This window comes from Sceloporus undulatus, chromosome 3, assembly GCF_019175285.1.
Source record: "Sceloporus undulatus isolate JIND9_A2432 ecotype Alabama chromosome 3, SceUnd_v1.1, whole genome shotgun sequence".
Lineage (NCBI taxonomy): Eukaryota > Metazoa > Chordata > Lepidosauria > Squamata > Phrynosomatidae > Sceloporus > Sceloporus undulatus.
The window spans coordinates 59,344,316-59,355,355 of NC_056524.1; the positions used below are offsets into that span (position 1 = coordinate 59,344,316).

At 39.8% G+C, this 11,040-nt stretch overlaps 1 pseudogene; it reads right to left on the bottom strand.

Annotated features, from left to right (window-relative positions):
- Nucleotides 1-1,664: 1,664 nt before the first annotated feature.
- Nucleotides 1,665-3,037, bottom strand: LOC121924762 (annotated as a pseudogene).
- Between the last annotated feature and the right edge of the window lie 8,003 nt (nt 3,038-11,040).

Sequence of the window (11,040 nt, forward strand, 5' to 3'; positions counted from 1 at the left end):
TTATTTTATGACTTGTGTAATGTCAGCATCATATAATTTGAATTGAATATTGTTGACACACACACAGTGGTATATATTACACTCATTAAAAGCTTATTTATTTAACTTATATCCTGCTTTTCTCCTGCAACAAAGCCAAGGCATTTTACAAAATTCACAATAGATGATAAGCTAAAAACTGACAATTATATAAATTTTAAAAATTAAACATCCATTCTTTTATAAATATACAGGAAAAAAAGATTCCATCTGAAAATTAGGAAAAACTTCCTGACAGTAAGAACTGTTCAACAGTGGAACATGCTCCCTTGGAGGATGGTGGAGTCACCTTCTTTGGAGATTTTTAAACAGAAGCTAGATGGCCATTTGTTGGGGATGTTTTGATTGAGAATTCCTATATGGCAGCGGCTTGGACTGAGTGGCCTTTGAGGTCTCTTCCAACTCTGTGATTCTGTGATTCTATTCTATGATTCTATTGTTAAAAACTGTCTTAAAATTCATGTAAGGCATACATTAAAGCATACAAAATAAAAACAGATGTATACATCTTTGAAGACCTCTCTGTCATGTGATTAAAATCAATCAACTTCCCAGCAAAAAGAGTCCAGAGTATGGAAACTCTGAAGTGGAGAAGTTCCACAGTCTAGAAGCAGGCACTGAGAAGGTTCTCTCACTTGTCCTCATGAAGTCCAAGTCTAAAAGTGGTGAAACTGACAGAATAGCAAGTATATTTCTATACCGCTTATCAGTGCACTTAAGTACTCCCTAAGCGGTTTACAAAGTGTTAGCTAATTGCCCCCAACATTCTGGGTACTCATTTTATCGACCTCGGAAGGATGCAAGCCTGAGTCGAGCATGAGCCCTTTTGCTGGTATTGAACTCGCAACCTTATGGTTTGTGAGTGAGTGGCTGCAGTACAGGCATTTAACCATTGGGCCACCAGAAAGACCCACATCCACTCTATTAATGAAAGGCAAACAGTTTAGCACAGAAAAGGGTTCCTTGGAGTTAGGTGGAAAAGAGAGATAGTGTTAGGTGTCATCAGCATAGTGCTAACACAGATCCTAAAATTCTGGATAACCTCTCCCAGTGGTTACATATAGATATTAAACAGCAATGGGAAACAGCATTGAACATTGAATGATTCCACCAGCCAATGACATTTGTCTCTTCCAGTATTGTCTGCCTGAGTTCACCAAGGAGCGGCACGTCAGGCCTGAGGGGCAGGAGGTACAGCTGCAGTCATCTGTTGGAATTCTATCTGCCACACAAGGTGCCCCATCCCACAGTCTACAGTTTGAAAGTGCATATTTAAAAGGGATAGAGTAAGGATTCATTTGATGTACCTTTCATCCTGCTGCTGAAAAGTGTCCCTCCCTGAGCTGGCTAAGTTGGTCTCAGGTCTGAAGTTGGAGTCATTCACTTGTTGTGCTGGGGGAGTTCTTTTTTCTTTCTTTCTTTTTTTTTTTTTGAACAAAGTGCTTTATTTAACGAGATTAACTAATACTACAACATCTAATCTAGTAATTAATAGGGCCTGAATCCCTCCTCCCTCACGGATCAAAATAATTCTTAATTTAAATTATTTTCTTCAGTTGAATGATACTCTAAAGGTGAATGTTTTAAAAATTTTATGAACAAAATCTGTTATCAAAGCAATTAAGTTAAAACAGCTTAGATAATTCAGAAATTTTGTCTTCTCTTACAAATGTATAGGTGTCCACAATTCTTGCCAGATTTTCACAATATTTCTTCAAGCCAGCCCGCAAGCTACAATAAATCTCCTGGGCTTTTAACTTCTCTTTTTCCAGATTGTAATGTAGCTGGCGAATAGCACTTTTGAGGCATATGATTTCTTCACGGGTTTTTGTCAGCTTCTCACAGACAACACCTTGCTTCTCTTGAAATTTCTTGCAGTTCTCTGTTATTGCTTGCTTTTGTTGCTCAGTATCATCACATATTTTTTGAAGTTTGTTGTCCATAGTGGTGAGTTTTTCCTTTGTAACAGTAACCTTTCTTTTCAAGGACATTTCTTCAATTTTGGCATTCATTAATCCATGTTAGCTATTCTCTATTTGATCCTCTAGTGTTTGAATCTCTGCCAATATATTCGATATATATTCACATTTGTTGCTTGGATTTGCATTTTCTTTTGGTACGACTGTATCTCCCGTTGCCACAATGGAAAGATCTCTAGGTCTCTGTAAGCTTCATACTTCTCACTTACTTCTTGTTTGTCTCTCTTGATTTTCTGAAGTGTCTGTTTCAGTTGTTCTTTGTAATTAGTCAGCTCCTCTGGAGACTCTGAAATCTTTGAATTCACTTGTTCTTGTTCTTTTAGTTTGCATATGGCCAATTTTAGCTCATTCAGATTCTTTTCTTTTCTGCAAATTTTATTCTGTTTTGGTAGATTTCTTCTTGCAAAATTCTTGATTTCTGTGTATATTCTTGGGTGAGTTTTTGTCTCAGCTCCTGAATATCTTGAGATAGTTTCTTCATTTCTACTTGTTCATCTGGAGGAACAGAATCAAGCTTTTCTAGCTTCAGTGTTACATCCTTGATTGCCATTTGAAGTTGCTGCTCTTTTTCCATAGCTGATTTATATGTATTCTGGATTTCCAGGTAGACCTCAAGGCACGATTGGCGGAAGTGAAGAAAATTACTTATGCCACACCAAAAAAGCGAGCTGACCTCGTTGCTTTTGGATTTATGACATCAGCAATCTAGAAATCATTGACGCGGCACATTGGAAGAAATCACTCCATATTAATAAACAGATTCCCAATGAGAAGGAAACCTTCAAAGAACTGAGGATATGTAGTTTCAAATCACACTGGCATCATGCTAAAGAGTACCGGACAGATTCCATATACACTTTGTAAAACTCTCATATATATCATGTGCAGAACCTCAGGCTTAACATTGGAAATAAATCAGTTTTGGAAATGTTCATGTCCTTGGTTCCAGTCTGCAAGAACTTGCTTATGTGTACAATAATATCATTTTCACTGTAGATCGGAAAAGTACAATCATCCATTTTGCTTGCACTCATGCTGGGGGAGTTCTATATCTATGCAGAGACCATTCTAGGAAGAGTGACTCTGGACTTCATGTTTTCCATGATTACTGCAGTTCTGCCCCATTTAGTATTTAATAATTGCTGGCCAGTTTTCTATGTATGGCTAGATGATAGTGATGGTGATCTGGGGCTGGATGAGCTTTCCATAGTTCTGTTATCATGGATACATCACTACCTGGTGGGGTTTAGACTCACTGGGACTTAGATCCAATCCAGGGATGAGAGAGTGATTAATATGCTAGTTAGTTAATTAGTTAGGGGATTAGATGGTTTTTAATATGTAGTTTTTAATCTTATATTGTTTAATCTTGTTTTAAGGGGGATATATATATATATATATGGATGTATTTTAACTTGTTGTATGCTGCAAAAAGCGGGATAGAAATAAAAAAAATCTATTTATTATTTTTATGTTCCACCTCAGGAGGATCATGGATCTGGATGGATTGCTGATATATCTCTGGGAATTTCCTGTCACCAGTTCATGTGATCCTGTTGAAATCCAGGCTAACTCCTGGTACACAGAAATGGCCAGGGTGGTGAACAGGATTGCACCTGAGTATCACTTCAGTGAGGGTTTATGTCTCAGGCCAATCCCAAAGAAAATCTATTTTCCTCACTCCTTTAGTTGCATGACATAAAGAGGCCTTTCCAGAGATCTATCCTTCACCCCCAAAGAGGGTGCCATAGATTTTCACCTAAATCCTATATCTCCCCCCAAAACCTTCCTATTTAAGATATCACCCCAGCCAATTGTCCAAGTCCCCAAATAACTGTGAGAGTATGAAAAAAGGGGGAGGGGGAGGGGAGAAAATTCCTACCCAGCCCAGATGGCAACCAGAAATCTCACACTACTAATAAGGCAATGTTTCAGAGGAAAGAAAGAGAAGAGGGGGGCATTCAGGCCTTAAATTACCTTGGCTTCACCCTCTGCCCCTTTTCATCACCTGGTCTCCATCCTAATCACCACAAACACACATCCTCCAATGCAGGCTATGCCACTTGGGGGAGCGAATTAGGGAAAATGGGATAGTATATGCTTTTTTGGAGTTCATCCTTGCAAGAAAACTATGTTGTTTTTACAATGGTGGAAATTTTATAAAGGATCTTATGTAAAGTATAAATTAGATAAATGGATAAAGTAATATTTGAGTTAGATAAGAATTTGAAATAATTGGTTTGGCCCCTTAAGGGACCTGATTTTTGTTGTGTGGCTAAACTGATGAGTTTATTTAGTACATGAGCTGGAGTGGCGTAGTGGTTTCAGTGCTGGATTGCAACTCTGGAAACTGGGGTTCAAATCCCATTTTGGCTACATTAACCCACTAGTGACCTTGGGTGAGTCACACTCTCTCAGTATCAGAGAATGGTAAGAGCAAATCCCCTCAAAAGAAACTTGACAAAAAAAAAAAAAAACATTATAGGGTCACCTTAGGGTCGCAGTAAGTCAGAAATGACTTGACAACACACAACAACAATTAGTGATAAGAAGGTTACCAATCAAGAAATAAAGGAATTTAGTAATGGAATATGTGTGAAAGAATTGGGGAAATTCATTAGTTTTAGGATTTTAAAAATAGTAGAGCTCCAGAGTGGTGTAGCGGTTTGAGGGTTGGACTATGTATGACTCTGGAGACCAGGGTTCAATTGTCCACTTGGTCATGAAACCCTGGGTGAGCTTGGACAGGTCACAAGCTCTTGGCCTCATAGGAAAGCAGTGGCAAACCTCTTCTGAACAAATTTTGCCAAGAAAACCCTATGATAAGGTCACTTTAGGGCTGCCATAAATCGGAAATGACTTGAAGGCACACAACAACAGCAAAAAAATGAAAGAACAATGTAGAAATACTATCTATTTATACTTTGCTTATAGAGCAGATGAATATCATTTTTAAGTTAGAGGAAGTCAAACTATTTTATAATTACAGTCACCAGCTACCAAGTGGGAAGTCATATATATTCCCTTGTCTATGTGTGTTCTTTTTAGGATATATTTATAGTTGTAATTTGCAATTATAGTCTAATTGTAGTAGATTAGATAAGTTTTGTGTTTATATTTTTCCCTTGTATGTTATTTTATAATATTGAATATACTAGAAAAATATATTCTTAAAAACAACTGATTCAATGGGTCAGCTCTAGCTAGAATTAATCTACAGGATCTCAGGTGTATACTAGGAAACAACATGAAGTAATTAACATGTAGCTAAGGATATATGTCTCATCCTCTTTTTTCTTGAAATTTAACTTTAAAATTCACTGAACTTCCTTTTTAATTAAAGTTTATGTGAAAGACTTTCAAAGTACAACACAATATATCTTCAAAATATAGAGAGGGTGCCAGATCAGGACCATCCCAGGCGCTGAGATATTATATTTCAGTGAGACCAGATAAGTATGTATAGGATTGTGAATTTAGTGCCTAATAGGTGCCAGCTATCTATTCCTTCTTTCCCCAGATTTCAAACACCAAGGAGACAATATTTGAAATGACTTTACTATAAAAAGGCATGAACATAATTATTTTCTCTATGGAATGTAAGGTTAATTAATAGGGCAATAAAGAAAAATCTTCCTTTTCCTATAGGTAGCAAGGGAACTCTATTTTGTTGAGGCTACATAGTTAAATACTCCTCTTTGGCAGTAATAACTACCATTTTGGAACTAAATAATATCCATTTAGTTAAGTGTATCTAGAAGCTGAATATATTAGGTTTTACTAATGCATGCAATTAATAAGAAAAAATAAAGAGTGCCTTTCCAATCTGGGGTCCTCTTTCCCATTATTTTAATCTGCTGAGATATGTCTGCTATTTATGATGCAATATGTACCCAAAGGACTCAAGGGATAGTTAAAACATTTATATAATCATAACTTCAGATAAAACTTTATGAATACAACTTACATAGAATCAAACAATATTGGGCATATTGAACATAAATAAGGAATGAGCATGAAATTCCAAGGCTATGAATCAAGAAATTGAGGGGGATGAGACCTACAGTAGGTATGTCTTCTCTGTTCTCCACTGGCTGGTCGTCAGCTTATAAGTGGCTGGGGAAGGAGGCTGTTCAGTGGATGTATTTTATATTTTAATAACCACTAAATGTGTGTTTAATTAATGTTTAATAGGATTTGGTTATTTTTTTTTTATTTGCTGCACTTTATATTGTTTTTGCGAGCTACTTCAGATGCCATTTGGGGAGAAAGTAGGATGCAAATTAATCTTAAATAATTGAAAGTGAATCAAATGAATGAATGATTAAACACTTGAGTCATTGATAATTGTTTCTTAACATTTTAAGGTTTGGCTGGAAGATGTGAATAACTATTATAGTGTTCCCAGACACAGGATATGATCAGAGTTGTTCTTTATTTTAATAGTAACTGAACTCAGTGAAACCTATACCCCCCGATTCTTCTTCTGCTCTTAATCTTCTATCGCCTTCGCCTAACAAATTTTCTGTCTTTCCTCCTGCCTCTTTGGATGAACTCTCTACACTTCTGAACTCTTCCAAACCTGCAACCTGCTCTCTTTATCCAGTTCCTACTTGTCTTCTAATCTCTATAGCTCCCTCCTTTCTGCCCTCGCTTCTCCATATCTTCAATCTCTCTCTCTCTCTCTCCAGGCTCTTTCCCGTCAGACTTCAAACATGCTCTCATTTCCCCAATTCTGAAAAAAACTTCTCTTGACCCCTCCTCTTTGTCTAGCTATCATCCAATTTCTCTTCTTCCCTTTCTTTCTAAGGTTTTGGAGCGGGTTGTTTATTTGTGCTGTCTTGAGTTTGATAAAGCCAACTCCATCCTCGATCCCTTTCAGTCTGGTTTCCGCCCAAGGCATTCTACAGAGACAGCTCTCACTAAGATCTCGAATGACCTTTTACAGGCCAAGGCTAATGGCCTTTACTCTGTTCTCATCCTTCTCGATTTGTCTGCAGCCTTTGACACCGTTGATCACTGTCTCCTAATTGACATACTCTCTGACCTTGGGTTCTCAGACTCTGTTCTTGACTGGTTTAGATCTTACTTGTCTGGCAGATCTTTTGCAGTAGTTGCAGGGGGTCAGACTTCTTCTCCTGTTCCCTTATCTGTTGGAGTTCCCCAGGGCTCTGTTCTGGGTCCCCTTCTGTTTTCTCTCTACACACTGTCCTTAGGTAAACTCATTAGCTCTTTTGGTTTTTCCTACCATCTGTATGCCAATGATACCCAGTTATATCTTTCCACCCCTGACCTTTCTCCAAGGCTTGAACAGCAAGTTTCGTCTTGCCTCACAGCTGTCTCGCAGTGGATGCGCCATCAGCGTTTGAAGCTCAACATGTCCAAGACAGAGCTTCTTGTCTTTCCTCCTAAGCCCACCCTTCAACAATCCTTTTCTGTCTGTGTGGACAACATTTCTATTCAACCAGTTCAGCAAGCCCGCAGTCTTGGTTTTATCTTTGACTCTTCTCTGTCATGTATCCCTCAGATCCAGACCACTGCCAAGGCTTGTAGATTCTTTTTGTACAATATTGCCAAAATCTGACCATATCTCTCCGCCTCTACTGCCAAGATCCTGGTCCATGCCCTAGTGATCTCACGACTTGATTACTGTAACGTCCTCCTGCCTGGGCTTCCTCTTTCTCACCTCCGTCCTTTAATCTCTGTCCAGCATTCAGCTGCACGCATTATCACTTCCACCCACCTCTCTGAGCACATCTCTCTTGTGTTGGCATCACTTCACTGGCTCCCCCTCCCTTTCCGCATTCAGTATAAGCTCCTGCTGTCGACATTTAAAGCCCTCCATGGACTGGCCCCTCCTTACTTATCAGACCTTCTTTCTCCTCACCTTCCCACTTGGGCTCTCTGTTCTGGTAGTCAAGGTCTGCTGTCTCAGCCCAGGATTTCCTCTGCCCCATCCCGGATTTGCCCCTTTTCACTTGCTGCCCCTCACTCCTGGAACCTTCTTCCCCCACAAGCAAGAGCCATCACTACTTTAACCAGCTTCAAAACGGAGTTGAAAACCATCCTGTTCAGAGAAGCCTTCCCAGGCATTGCATAATTGTCGCTTACTATTTGATGTTCTTTTGGTGCCTGTTTATCGACCCATTTCCTGTATTGCTATGTACTGTATATGTATTATCCTACTTGAGAGTATGTATTTTCTCTGGAAGAAGATTAACCATCCATTATGGAGTCCATCTGCCTTGGTCCAGGCCTTGGAGGTAGAGAGGAACTGCTGGACCTCTTACCCTTTCTCTCCACCACTCCCTTCTCCTTTTGTGTCATGTCTTTTTAGATTGTAAGCCCGAGGGCAGGGAACCATCTAATTAAAAAGATTGTATGTACAGCGCTGTGTAAATTTACAGCGCTTCATAAATAAAGGTTAATAATAATAACAGATAAGTGTAAGATTAGTATGCAAAGGGATCTTGTAGCACCTTTGTGGCTAACTAAGGGTGCATGTACATTGTAGAAATAATGCAGTTTGACACTACTTTAACTGTTATGGCTCCATCCTACATAATCCTGGGATTTGTAGTTTTGTGAAGCACCAACATCCTTTGAGGATGGCCACATGGGCCAAAAGGCCTGTGTTCTTCCTAGCCTTGCATCACCTATTTCAGACAATGCAGGCCTATAGAGAATAGGCAGATTTAGGCTAAGCTAGCAACAGCCAATCGAGAGTCAGCTGGCATCAATAAGTAGAATTAAGATTTTCATACCTGACATAAATGTCACTCCAATGTGGCTCAATCGTCTTGAAAAGGTGGAGGAAGCGTGCATGTCTGAATGTCTGGCACGCTTCCTCAATCATCATTCAATCCTTTGCATCCCTAAATCATTTCTGGGGAGCACATTTCCTCTGAATGCAAAGTTTGCATTCATAGGAAATCCGCTCCCCTTGCAATGATTCAGAGATGCTAGAGGGAGCCACATTTCCATGACAATTGAGGAAGTGTGCCAGGCATTCAGACACATGCACTTCCTCCACCTTTTCAGGACGATTGAGCCACATTGAAGCGACATTTATGCCACATAAGAAAATCTTCAATGCTGGCTGGGAGGAGATGAAAATTTCATTAGTGACAATTGAAAAAGTCTGATAGGGTCTTGTTGAGTCCAGAGAGGGATGTATTATTGAGGGTTCCAGGGAGGAACTGAGTTAAAATCCAGAGGAACTTGAAACCAATAAAAAACTCCAAGTGAGGGAGTTATTATAGGCAAATATCCTGTGGGATAGAATTAGCCTGAGAGGCAGGATTATTAATTAGGTTTAGGGAAAGCAAGCCAGAAGAAGGACTGTGTGAGTGTCCTTGCAAACAGTAACATTGATACTCTGAGGAGAAATGTATAAGGAAACTGACATTATAACAAAGTTAAAACTAAGAAAATAAACTTACCAAATAAAACAAGTAACACAAGTACATGAAACAACAATTATTTCATTGACACATATTTAAGTATCTTTTGTTTGGAACATGTTTAATAAAGTTTTGATATTAATATAGTAAAAGCTTGTCTGCAGTTTGAATATACATCCATGTTACCAAGACAAAGCCTTTTGAAACAAAGATTATAGAAAAGGATCTTTGTTAATTTGGTGACAGCGTTGGGGTAAAAGGGCCAGGGTGTTGTCATCCAAAAAAAAAATATAGTGGTTATTGGAGAAGTGTGCATCACAAGGTCAAAATCCCAGGGCCAGGATTTGGCCTGATTCTGATAGATTTAACATAGATCTAGTGGATTTGGCCTGATCCCAGGATAAACAGCCATTACCCCAATTTGACCCTTGATTTCCTGAAAACTCCATGACAAACCTTGGCTATATAATTGCCCTTCCATGCTCCTTACCTTGCTGCACACTGTTGATACTCAAAAGTCCCCAGTTGTCATGTCTGAAATAAAAACGAGGTGTCTGGGTGCATGGGTGCATGGGTGCAGCCAGCTGCCCCATTTCTGCATCAGACACAGTGACAGGGAACTTCTGAGTACAAGCAACAGCACGGCAAGGTCAAGAACATGCACCAGTTGCAGGTCCCAGGTCAGCACAGTGCCACATTGTACAACCACCTACTTTGGGGCCAACTCAGGTAAGCATCAGGGCCAGGATAGCATAGCCTGAGCCTATGTTCTTCTGGCCCATCTGCTCAGCTCCTCAGTCAAGGCTAAAGAGCTCCTAAAACTACATATCTCAGGATTTCATAGGATGGAGATACAGAATTTAACGTATAGTCAAACTACATTATTTGTAAAATGTAGATGCACCCTATGTTGAGCTGAATTTGGTGCTTTTCATGAGGATAGAATTCAGAAACATAACTGTGTTAGTCTGTAATACCAGTATGGAAAGGAATTTAGGGCCTGTACAGACTGGCACTTTGTGCCGGCCTCTGGGCAGAGTCAACGCTCAGTATCCTGACAATGCTTTCCCTAACTCCACTCCATGGCATCATGATGGCACGCGCCGCTCTAGATGGCACATGCCATCATGACACACCCCCAGTGCTGCATCCAAAAGATGCCATGCTGAAGGGGTGCCATAGAGCCATGCCACCATGGCTATGGCACCCCTTGGGGGATGCAAAAAGGAGCTGCAGTCCCGATTCGACCAGGAAAGGGGCAGCCTCCTGCCACCCCTTAGGGGCAATTTGTACAGCCCCTTAGTTAGTCTCAAAGGTGCTACAAGATCCCTCTGCATACTGATATTCCAGACTAACACAACTGTATCTCTGAAATGTTGTTTATTCAGACAGTGACCTAGCCATAGGTAAATTTTCAGTAATTGAGCATTGCTCCTAGGCAACCAGTTTCATTCCTACTGAATGAATGTTTCAGCCAGCCTGGAACAACTTGTTGAGAGATTCTCAGTGAGTGAAAACTCCACAGTCACTTCATAGGAAACCTGTGAAATCCAGTTTAGCCAATATATCCTGTCCACCACCCCCCCCCCCCCCCCTTTTTTTCTTTTTTTTTTTTTTTT